Below are 11,977 nucleotides of genomic sequence, written 5' to 3'. Positions count from 1 at the left end.
CATCAGTGGTTCCTTTTTGGAAATTTAGCCAACAGGATAAAGTGGAGGTGACAAGGCCAACATGTTTTTTTCTCAAACATCTGAATGGTGACTTTAGCAATGATATTACAGGAACACTCCAATCAATCAGCTCAAATATTAGAATTACCATTTGTTTATTGTTTAAGTATAATGCTCATTGTTAATGCTGTAAATTATAATTTTATCGTGACTATAATTTGTGTGTATGTGCATGTATGTGCCCACATACATGTTTATACTTGTGAATGTCTGAACATGAGTGATAGAATATGGAGGTTGTTCTCATATGTATCAACTATGGTGCTATATGCTACAGTAAATATTCCAAGTATCTCCATTCATTACTTTAGTCTTACTTCTATAAGTCACCATGTATTTGTATTCATATGCATGATATTCAACTAGGTTTTCAATTTGCACCGATCATTACTTTTATGTCCTATAACTGTCTGGTACATATCTGGTACATTATAAAAAGTTTGTTTCTCACAATGCCCATACCTATAAAGAATGTCCAAGACTCTCAGAAACTGTTGTGTTACATGAAGTCAGTCCAAAAAAGTACATTACTTGAGTTTAATGTGCGTTTAACATCCTGAGGTGTGTCAAAGGGGCTACAAGGAGCTATCCATGGCAGAGCACCAGGACTACACATTTACTAGAATGAAGCATTGTATTTCCCACCTCAACTCCTTCTTCCAATCTTATGACTTTTCCAGACTGTGTTGGAATGCTATGTGTCCTAGAAAATATTGTTAATCATTGAAACTGGTGTTTCATGGGCCTTTTCTAATACAGCATTTTAATTCTCCATGATATTACCATCATGCTCTGTTTACACTCACTTTTTTATTATTGAAGATAATTCATACAATATATCCTGATCATGCTCTTCTTTTGTCCTACTCCTCCTAGACCTTCCCCACACCCAACTTTATGCTCTTTCTTTCTCTTTAGAAATTAAACATGTAAAACCCAAACAAATCAGATTGAAAGGAATAAAATGAAGAGAAGCACATGTGCATGCACACACATGCACATATACACACATACACACAAAAGAAAAGTGGAAACCACACAAAAAAGTGTCACAAAAAATACCCAATAAAAGCAACATGAGACAAAAAAATTACACAAAATATTGTTGAGTTTATATTGAGTTAGCCTTCAAATTCTGGGCAAGGAGGAAGACCTTAAGCTATACTTACTTTTAATGTCATTCTATCACATTAGTCCTCAACACATCATATTTGCTTCTATAAGATTCTAGTCATCTGCTCTGTCTCTCGCTCAGGGTGGTATGGCTGTAGACATGCTCTGTCTCAATCAGCTACTTGTTGGGCCTCTCAGAAGGCATCCAGGCTAGACTCCTGTCTGTAAGCACATGATAGTATCAGTAATAGTGTCAGGCCTTGAAGCCTCCCCTTGAGATGGGTCCCAGTTTGAGCCAGTCACTGGACCTTTGTTCCCTCAGTCTCTTCTCCATTTTTGTCCCTGCAGTTCTTTTAGACAGGTATTTTGAGTGGGAGTTTTTGACTGTGAGATGGCAACCCTTGTGGTCAGGGAATAAGAACACTGGCAGCACTGGCTGACATGACTCTAACTGAGGCTGGACTGGCGATGATTGATTTCTTATACATTTTTGCCCTCAACTTCCTGATACGATTTAATAAAAATTTCTGCTGAGTAGGTATGTGTTCTGATGATTTAAAATAGATATGACTAGTATTTAAGTTACAAAATGACTCCCAAGTGAATGGCTTTAGACAAACTTGAAGTGACTCTATATTAACATCTTGCTTTGCAGCTTAAATCATACTAAAGCATAAATGTCTTTTTGTTTTTATATATTTAATTTTCCATAATGATGCATTATTACTTTATTGTTCCTTAAATTTCCATATATAATTTCTATAATGGCCTTTTTTATTGTGACTTATCTATTTTGCTATTATATCATCTGCTTTTTTGTGGCTCTCTGTATACTTCCTATTTATTTTTGTGAGTTTATTTTTAATTAAATCACAATTAAGAATGTTTTGTTTGTAAATGTCAATAAATTCTACTGGAGTTACATTTACATAAAATTATCTTTGTAAACTCTTCAATTTTTAGAAATCTAATTACTTTTTAATTAATTAAAATTTCTATATTATATTTTATACTACATCAACTCATATCTCATAAGTATTTTTGTATTATTCTGTTTCAAAATGGTCTCCTTAGTACTGCTCTACCTTGGCAGAATTTTATAGTGTTAGCCAATTACTATATCAGTAGGAAAACTGAGCTGAAATTATTTAAAATACTGCATGAAACTTAATTAGTTGATGCTCCAGTCTGGATTTTGCAATTATATTACAAGTCAGCAAAAAAATGAATTTTCATATGTTATTACCTACCTCTTTTCCAAGAGCAGCAATTATAAATGGCTTCAGAATTACCATTAAAATGAAAAATGTAACTTAATATTTTTCTTATTATTACTTTGGTATTTTTCTTTTTTGTGCATTCCTTATATATCACTACTGGAATATGAGATTTATGAATATAGAAAACAATTAATTTTCAAAAAATAATAAAATAAAATAGATGTGACTGATTTTTGTATGTAAGTTTAGGTTTGTGATTCTTTTAGATTCTTTAAGATTGCTTTTTAAAAACAAATAATAAAATAATTAATCCTTTCTTTGTAACCACAATTGCTGCATGCCAGTTAGAAAAACTGGCCAGAAAATACTTTGCTTGCACACACTTTGTTAATCTACAAAAAAATTGCTCAATTGTGAATGTGCATGGGTTTCTGGGAATAAATTTTTTCTTTACATGTACTACATTGTGCTTTTTTTCTTGTAAAAGTATTAGACAACGTACATTTTTTTTCGTAGTCATTCACGAAGGAAAACTAGAATTTAAACACTGTAATTTTATACTACTTGAAATATTTTGCTGAGATATAAAGCTATGAGAGAAAAAATAAAGTTGTTGGAACATTTTTCCATTCATTAAATCCATATATATGTGTATCTGCATAGTTTGTATGTGTGTGTTTTGGGGGCTTGCTCCATCCATCAACTGTGTGTATAAATGTATGGATGTGTGTGTGTGTGTGTGTGTGTGTGTGTGTGTGTGTGTGTGTGTGTGTGTGTGTTCTCTATTTCCTTTTCTTTCTCAACTGCTCTAAAGAGTTAAAAAGAGTTCTGAATTTTTGGCTGGTCACAGGGATTGCCATCCTCAATGAATCGAGCTTTATTCCTTCAGAGAAAAGTCTGCTGAGTAATTTCTTTAGTCACTGGCTACCATATGCAGAAGCCTCCACAGTCACTATCTAGGACAGAACCTGATCATCCCCTCTTAAAGCAGACCTCTGTTACTTGCCTTCAGCATTGACCCTCATTGAAGCTACACCTCACTGCCTGCCTCAGTTTACTCCACACTGACATCAAAGCAGGTCTTTAGCATCCCTGACATTTTTTGATATAAGGGAATTCATTGGCAGGCAACAGAGTCAGAGACAGCCCTGCCCATTCCTATTGTTAGGGAACGCACAAGAGGACCAAGCTGCATATCTACTACAAATGTGTAGGGGTACTAGGTCCAGCACATGAATGTTCATTGGTTGATTATTCAGTCTCTGTGAGACCCCACAGGCCCAGATTAGTTGATTCTGTAGGTCTTCTTATGGTGTTTTTGACCACTCTGGCTGACTCAACCTTACACTCAACACTTCCACAAGACTCCACAAGCTCTGCCTGATATTAGGCTATTTGTCTCTGCATCTGTTTCTATTCACTGCTAGAAGAAGCTCTCAGGAGACAGTTATACTAGGATCCTGTCTGCAAGCACAAACAAAGTATCATTAATAATGTTAGGGTTTTTTGTCTGCTATGAGATAGGTCTCTGGTTAGGACAGTCATAGGTTAACCATTCCCTCAATATCTGCTCCATCTTTATCCCTGTGTACATTGTAGGCAGGACACATTTGGGGATGAAGGTTTTGTGAGTGATTTGATGTTCCTCTCACTCCACTGTAAGTTCTGTCAAAAATGTCCTATTATACCAAAAGAACACTTGCTCAACTATGTTCATAAGAGTTTTATTCACAATAGCATAATAGCCAAACACTGGAAACAAGCTAGATGTCCCACAAGTGAAGAATAGATAAAGAAAATATGGTATGTCTACACAGTGGAATGCTATTCAGCTATTAAACACAAAGACATCATGAAATTTGCAGGCAAATGGTTGGAACTAAAAAATATCCTACATGAGGTAACACAAACCAGAAAGGCAAACATGTTATGTACTCATAAGTTTGCATTAGCCATAAGTAGAGGATAAACCATGCTACAAATTACAGAACCCCACCCCCCAAAAAATAACAAAATAATGACACAGAAGGGAAAATAAAAACAGATATTGGAGGTAGGTGGAGAAAAAGAACTGGGTAGGAGAGGGGGTAAGATGAGGAAGGAGGGTGGGGATCAGGTGTGGGGATGAGAGGCAGGATAAGGCTGAGAATGCAAACAGAAGTCCATTGTTTACACATCTGAGACTAGATGAAGGTCAGAGACAGCAGAGGCTCCCAGAAGTCTATGGGAGTGATTCTAGATAAGACTCCTAGCAGCTAGTGATACAGAAACTGTTCTTAGTTTTTAAAGACAACTCAAAAGGGGATGGTATTTCCAAAATGTCCTTTTTATGTTCTTAGAAAGGGAATATTCTATTCTTGGGCTAGGTAGTGTATCACTTAGAATCTTTGGGGCTTTTGCTTGGAATACATAAATTGTTGAATGGATCAACTGCCTCTTCTCACACAAAACGTTGTTGAAAGTTGTATGATGCTGGCAAGTCACTTTTAAGCATGCCCAACAGCAGTAAAGTGCATTCCATTCCCTAAACTCCCTTTCTTAAGCCCACAATTCTGCCCACTTTCCTGGAACCCTCTCTGGCACCAGAGACCCAAGACCACACTGGTACTAGAGACCATTAAGGTAAGGTTAGGTCACAAAATCCCAGAGGCCAAGCAGGCCATAAAAGCTCTAGTGAAAACACCCTTCTGAACCTGAAGACCCAGAACACCACGATACTAACGTCAGAAGACAGAAAATAGAAAACAGTGGGGGTGGGAATTAAAAAAGAACCCATCCATTCAACAAACATAAACTCAGAAATCAGCATCTAATCCTATAAAAACCACAAAATCCAGACAGGTAAATGCCAACACATTCCAAAACAAGCAGAGCAATATGTCACTACCACAGTCTAGCTATCCTATTACAGCAAGTTCCAGATATTCTAACACAGCTGAAGCACAAGAAAATGACCTTAAATTCAATCTTAAGAAGATGTTAGAGATCTTTAAAGAGGAAATTAATAATTCCTTTAAAGAAATACAGGAAAATTCAATCAAACAGGTAAAGGAATTAAATAGAATTGTTCAACATGCGAAAATGGCAATGGAAGCAATAAAAGAAAAGACAAATTGAGAGAATCCTGGAGATGGAAAAATTGGGAAGAAAAGAGAATCTGAATGCAGCATCACCAACAGAACACAAATGGAAGATAGAATCTCACATACTACAAACATCAAAATAATAGAAACTAACAATTATTGATCATTGATATCATTGAATACTAGCAGGTTATATTCCCTAATAAAAAGACACAGGCTTAAGAATGGATGTGAAAACAGGGTTCCTTATTCTGCTGCATGCAAAAAACACATTTCAACATTAAGCATAGATATTACCTCAGAGTAAAGTGCAAGAAAAAGATTTTCCAAGCAAAAGGACCTGAGAATCAAGCTGGGGTAGCCATTCAACATCTAATAAAATACACTTTCAACCAAGATTAAAACAATGAAATAGTGAGGGACATCAATACTTATCAAATGAAACCCACCAAAATGGTGTCTCAATTCTGAATATCTATGCTCCAAATGCAAAGGTACACACATTTGTAAAAGAAGCACCACTAAGGCATAAATCACACATTAATAGTGAAAGAGTTCAATACCCAACTCTCACCAATAGACAACATATCTAGACAGAAATTAAACAAGAGAAATAATGGAACTAATAGACATTATGACTCAAATGGACATAAGATATATCTACACATTTCACCAAACAGAAAAATTATAACTGCTTCTCAGCACCTCACAAAACCTTCTACAAAATTAATCATACACTGTCACAAAACAAGTCTCAACAGATACAAGAAACTTGAAATTACTCCATATGTTTTATGAAACTATAGATTAAAGCTGGATTCCACCACAAAAACAACCTATAAACTCATGGAAACTGACAACACTCTACAGTGGTCAAGAAATAAATAAAAAAATTAAGGACTTCATAGATTTCACTGAAAATGAATGCACAACATATGCAAACTTATGGAACACAATGAAGGAAGGCTAAGAGGAAAATTCACAGCACTAAGTGCCTTCAAACCACTGAACTGAGAATGGGACCCCCTTTGGAGGAATCAGAGGAAGGATTGGAAGAGCACAAAGGGCTTACAACCCCATGAGAATAACAATGCCAACCAACCAGAGCTTCCAGGGGCTAAACCACTATGCAAAGACTACACATGGACTGATCCAGGGCTCCAACTGCATATGTAGCAAAGAATAGACTTATTGGAGCACCAGTGGAAGGGGAAGCCCTTGGTCTTGCCAAGGTTGGATGCCCAGTACAGGGGAATGTCGGAGGGTGGTAAGAGGGGTGGATGAGGAGGAGGGGGAGAGAATAGGGGACTTATGGACAGGAAACCAGGAAAGTGAAAAACATTTGAAATGTAAATAAAGAAATATATCCAATAAAAATTACAAAAAAAGAAAGAAATTACTGAGCTCTCATACTAGTGACTTAAAAGCACACATGAAAGTTCTAGAACAGAAAGAAGCAAAGACACCCAAGAGAAGTAGATGGCAGGAAATAGTCAAACTCAAGGCTGAAATCATTCAACCAATAAGAAAAAGAATAATGAAAGAATCAATAAAGCCAAGAGCTTGTGCTTTGAGAAATCAACAAGATAGGAAAATACGTAGACAAACTGACTAAAAGGCAGTTATGTAGTATCCAAACTAACAAAATCAGGAATAAAAGCAGAGACATAACAATTCACAAAACCATTATATCTTGCTTCAAAAACCTGTACTCAAGCTGGCACCCAAACCTCGCTGATCCCGACTCACAGCTCCATGCTCCCAAACCCCTTGGGAGAAAGAGCTGACTGCCCAGACGTGTGGGCACTCCTGAGACTGCAGGGCAAGAGAGACCGCCAGTACTGTCCACCCTTGCCCAGATCCCGGGCCCAAGAGGAAACTGTATAGGGCCTCTGGGAGCAGGAAGATAGGGGCACTCAAGCTGCAGGAGCCCTGCAGACCAGACTGCGCCCGAATCTGAAGGGACCTGGTCAACAGCTCCCTACACCCAAATCCCATGGGAGCACCCTGTACCCAAATCCTGTAGAGGGTAGAGCTAGACAACCAGAGGTGCAGACATTCCTGAGAAACCAGAGGAGACTACACTCTGCTCACATTCCCAACACAAGAGGAAAGTGCCTAGTACCATCTGTGTCCCCTGTGCACAGGGACCAAGGAACAGTAGGGGAAGGACCCTTCTGGTTGCTGACCTCACAAAAAGCTGAAAGCCAGTGGCCAGGAGTGACTATAGGCCTGAGAGCAGAACAATCAGTTCCCATAACTGGCTGAAAGAAAACAGGAAAGCAGGTCTACAGGACTGTTGGCACATAGGCCCACAGGAAGGTCAAGCCACCATTAGAAACAACAAGAACAGGTAATGCCAGACACATCCTGATGGCCAGAGGCAAGCACAGGAGCCAAAGCAACAGAAACCAAGACTACTTGGCATCATCAGAGCCCAGTTCTCCCACCAAGGCAAACACTGGATATCCAAATACACCAGAAAAGCAAGATCTAGATTTAAAATCACATTTTATAATGAGGATGAAGGACTTTAAGGAAGTCATAAATAATTCCCTTAAGGAATTACAGGACAATGCAAGTAAACAAGTAGAAGTCCTTAAAGAGGAAACACAAAAGTCCCTTAAAGAACTACTGGAAAAAAACAACTAAAGAGGAGAAGGAAATGAACAAAACCAGCAACGATTTAAAAACAAAAATAGAAACAATAAAGAAAACACAAAGGGTTTTCATGTAGATAGAAAACCTAGGGAAGAGATCAGGAGTCATAGATGTGAGCATCACTAACAGAATACAAGAGATAAAAGAGAGAACCTCAGGAGCATAAGATACCATAGAAAACATTGACACAACTGTCAAAGATAGTGTAAAACAGAAAAAGTGACTAGTCCAAAATATACAGGAAATCCAGAAAATAATAATAAGATAAAACCTAAGGATAACAAGTATAGAAGAGAGTGAAGGCTCCCAACTTAAAGGGCAAGCAAATATCTTCAACAAAATCATAGAAGAAAACTTCCCTAACCTAAAGAAAGAGATGCCCATAAATATACAAGAAGCCTACAGAACTCCAAATAGATTGGACCAGAAAAGAAAATCCTTCCGTCACATAATAGTCAAAACACCAAATGCACAAAACAAAGAAAGAATATTAAAAGCAGTAAGGGAAAAAGGTCTAGTAACATATAAAGGCAGACCTACCAGAATTACACCAGACTTCTCACCACAGACATTGAAAGCCAGAAGATCCTGGACAGATGTCATACAGACCATAAGAGAACACAAATGCCAGTACAGGCTACTATATCCATCAAAACTATCAATTAACATTGAGGGAGAAACCAAGATATCCCATAACAAAACCAAATTTACAAAGTATCTTTCTACAAATCCAGCCCTAAAAAGGATAATAAATGGAAAAGCCCAACACAAGGAGGTAAACTACACCCTGGAAAAAGCAAGAAAGTAAACTTCTTGCAATAAGACCAAAAGAAGAGAAGCACACAAACATAATCTGACCTCCAAATATGAAAATAACAGGACCACCCAGACCTGAAGTGACCCGGTCAACAGCTCCCTGCACCCAAATTGCGTGGGAGGGAGAGCTAAACCTTCAGAGGGGCAGACATGCCTGGGAAGCCAGAAGAGACTACACTCTGCCCACATTTCTGACTCCAGAGGAAAACACCTAACGCCATCTGGGACCCCGATGCACGGGGGCCCCGGGAAAAGGTGGCACAGGCCCTCCTGGTTGCCACCCTCAAGAAGAGCTCAAAAGCAGCCCCCCAGGAGCAACTCCAGCCACAGGACCAGAGGTAAGACCAACTTTTCTGCTCCAAGCAACCTGCCTGGTGGACTCAGGACATACAGAGGCAAAATTCCACTGGGACTGGACATTTCAGATTTTTAGCTAGAGCCCAAACCTCGCTGATCCCTGCTCTCAAACCACGTGGGAGAGAGAGCTCACCGCCCAGACAGGTAGGCACTCCTGAGACTGCAGAGCAGGAGAGACCACCAATACTTCCCACCACTGCCCACATTCCTGGCCCAAGAGGAAAGTGTAAAAGGCCTTTTCGAACCGGAAGATAAGGACTCTCAAGCAGCAGGTCCCCTGCGGTCCATACACTGCCTGGACCTAAAGGAACCTGGTCAACAGCTCCCTGAACCCAGAACCCGTGGGAGGGAGAGCTAAACCTGCAGAGGGGCAGACACACCTGGGAAGCCAGAAGAGACTACACTCTACTCACATTTCTGACTCCCTAACACCATCAGTGACCCCGGTGCACAGGGGCCCCAAGAAAAGGCAGGGCAGGCCTTTCTAGTTGCCACCCTCATGGAGAGCTCAAAAGCAGCCCCCCAGGAGCAACTTCAGCCCCGGGAACACAGGTAAGACCAACTTTTCTGTTCCAAGTGACCTGCCAGGTGGACTCAGGACACAGGCCCACAGGAACAGCTAAAGACCAGTAGACAGGAAAGACTACACGCCTGAAAGCAGAACACTCTGTTCCCATAACTGGCTGAAAGAGAACAGGAAAACAGGTCTACAGCACTCCTGACACACAGGCCTATAGGACAGTCTAGCCACTGTCAGAAATAGTAGAAAAAGGTAACACCAGAGACAACCTGATGGCGAGAGGCAAGCACAGAAACCCAAGCAACAGAAACCAAGACTACATACGTCAAGAAAGACATAAAAAAAAAGTCCCTTAGAGAAACACAGGAAAACATAAATAAACAAGTAGAAGCCTAAAGACAGGAATCACAAAAATCTCTGAAAGAATTCCAGGAAAAAACAATCAAACAGGTGAAGGAATTAAAATGGAAATAGAAGCAATAAAGAAAGCACAAAGGGAGACAAACCTGGATATAGAAAAAACCAAAGGAAGAGACAAGGAGCCGTAGATACAAGCATCACCAACAGAATACAAGAGATAGAAGAGACAATCTCAGGAGCAGAAGATTCCATAGAAATCATTGACACAACTGTCAAATATAATGAAAATCGGAAAAAGCTACTGGTCCAAAACATACAGGAAATCCAGGACACAATGAGAAGATCAAACCTAAGGTAAGAGGGTGACGACTCTCATCTCAAAGAACCAGTAAATATCTTCAACAAAATCATAGAAGAAAACTTCCCAAACCTAAAGAAAAAGATGGCCATAAACATACAAGAAGCCTACAGAACTACAAAGAGATTTGACCAGAAAAGAAAATCCTCCCGTCAAATAATAGTCAAAATACCAAACGCATAAAAAAAAGAAAGAATATTAAAAGCAGTAAGGCAAAAGGTCAAGTAACATATAGAGGCAGACCTATCAGAATCACACCAGACTTCTCGCCAGAGACTATGAAAGCCAGAAGATCCTGGACAGATGTCATACAGACCCTAAGAGAACACAAATGCAAGCCCAGGTTACTATATCCAGCCAAACTCTCAATTAACATAGATGGAGAAACCAAGATATTCCATGACAAAACCAAATTTACACAATATCATTCTACAAATCCACCCTTACAAAGGATAATAAATGGTAAAGCCCAACATAAGGAGGCTAGCTATACCTTAGAAAAAGCAAGAAACTAATCATCATGGCAATAAAACAAAGAGAAGAAAAGCACACAAACATAATCTCACAAAAACGAATATAACAGGAAGCAATAATCACTATTCCTTAATATCTCTCAACATCAATGGACTCAATTCCCCAATAAAAAGATGTAGATTAACAAACTGGATATGCAATGAGGACTCTGCATTCTGCTGCCTACAGGAAACACACCTCAGAGACAAAGACAGACACTACCTAAGAGTGAAAGGCTGGAAATCAACTTTCTAAGCAAAAGGTCTGAAGAAGCAAGCTGGAGTAGCCATTCTAATATCGAATATAATCGATTTTCAACCAAAAGTCATCAAATAAGATAATGAAGGACACTTCATATTCATCAAAGGAAAAATCCACCAAGTGAACTCTCAATCCTAAATATCTATGCTCCAAATGAGAGGGCACCTGCATACATAAAAGAAACCTTACTAAAGCTCAAACCACATATTGTACCTCACACAATAATAGGACATTTCAACACCCCACTCCCACCAATGGAGAGATCATGGAAACAGAAATAAACAGAGACATAGACAGACTAAAGGAAGTCATGAACGAAATGGACTTAACAGATGTTTATAGAACATTCTATCCTAAAACAAAAGGATATACCTTCTTCTCACCACCTCATGGTACTTTCTCCAAAATTGACCATATAATTGGTCATAAAATGGGCCTCAATAGATACAGATAGATAGAAATAATTGTAGGATGATGTCACAGGTGAGGCAGGCACAAGATAGAAGAAGGCATGTCCATTCTACCAAAAGCGATCTACAGATTCAATGCAATCCCCATCAAAATACCAATCCAATTCTTCAAAGAGTTAGACAGAACAATTTGCAAATTCATCTGGAATAACAAAAAACCCAGGATAGCTAAAACTATCCTCAAC

The sequence above is a fragment of the Rattus rattus genome, chromosome 6, assembly GCF_011064425.1.
Source record: "Rattus rattus isolate New Zealand chromosome 6, Rrattus_CSIRO_v1, whole genome shotgun sequence".
NCBI lineage: Eukaryota > Metazoa > Chordata > Mammalia > Rodentia > Muridae > Rattus > Rattus rattus.
The sequence above is the reverse complement of the archived record's forward strand: the minus strand, read 5'-3'. Positions refer to the sequence as shown.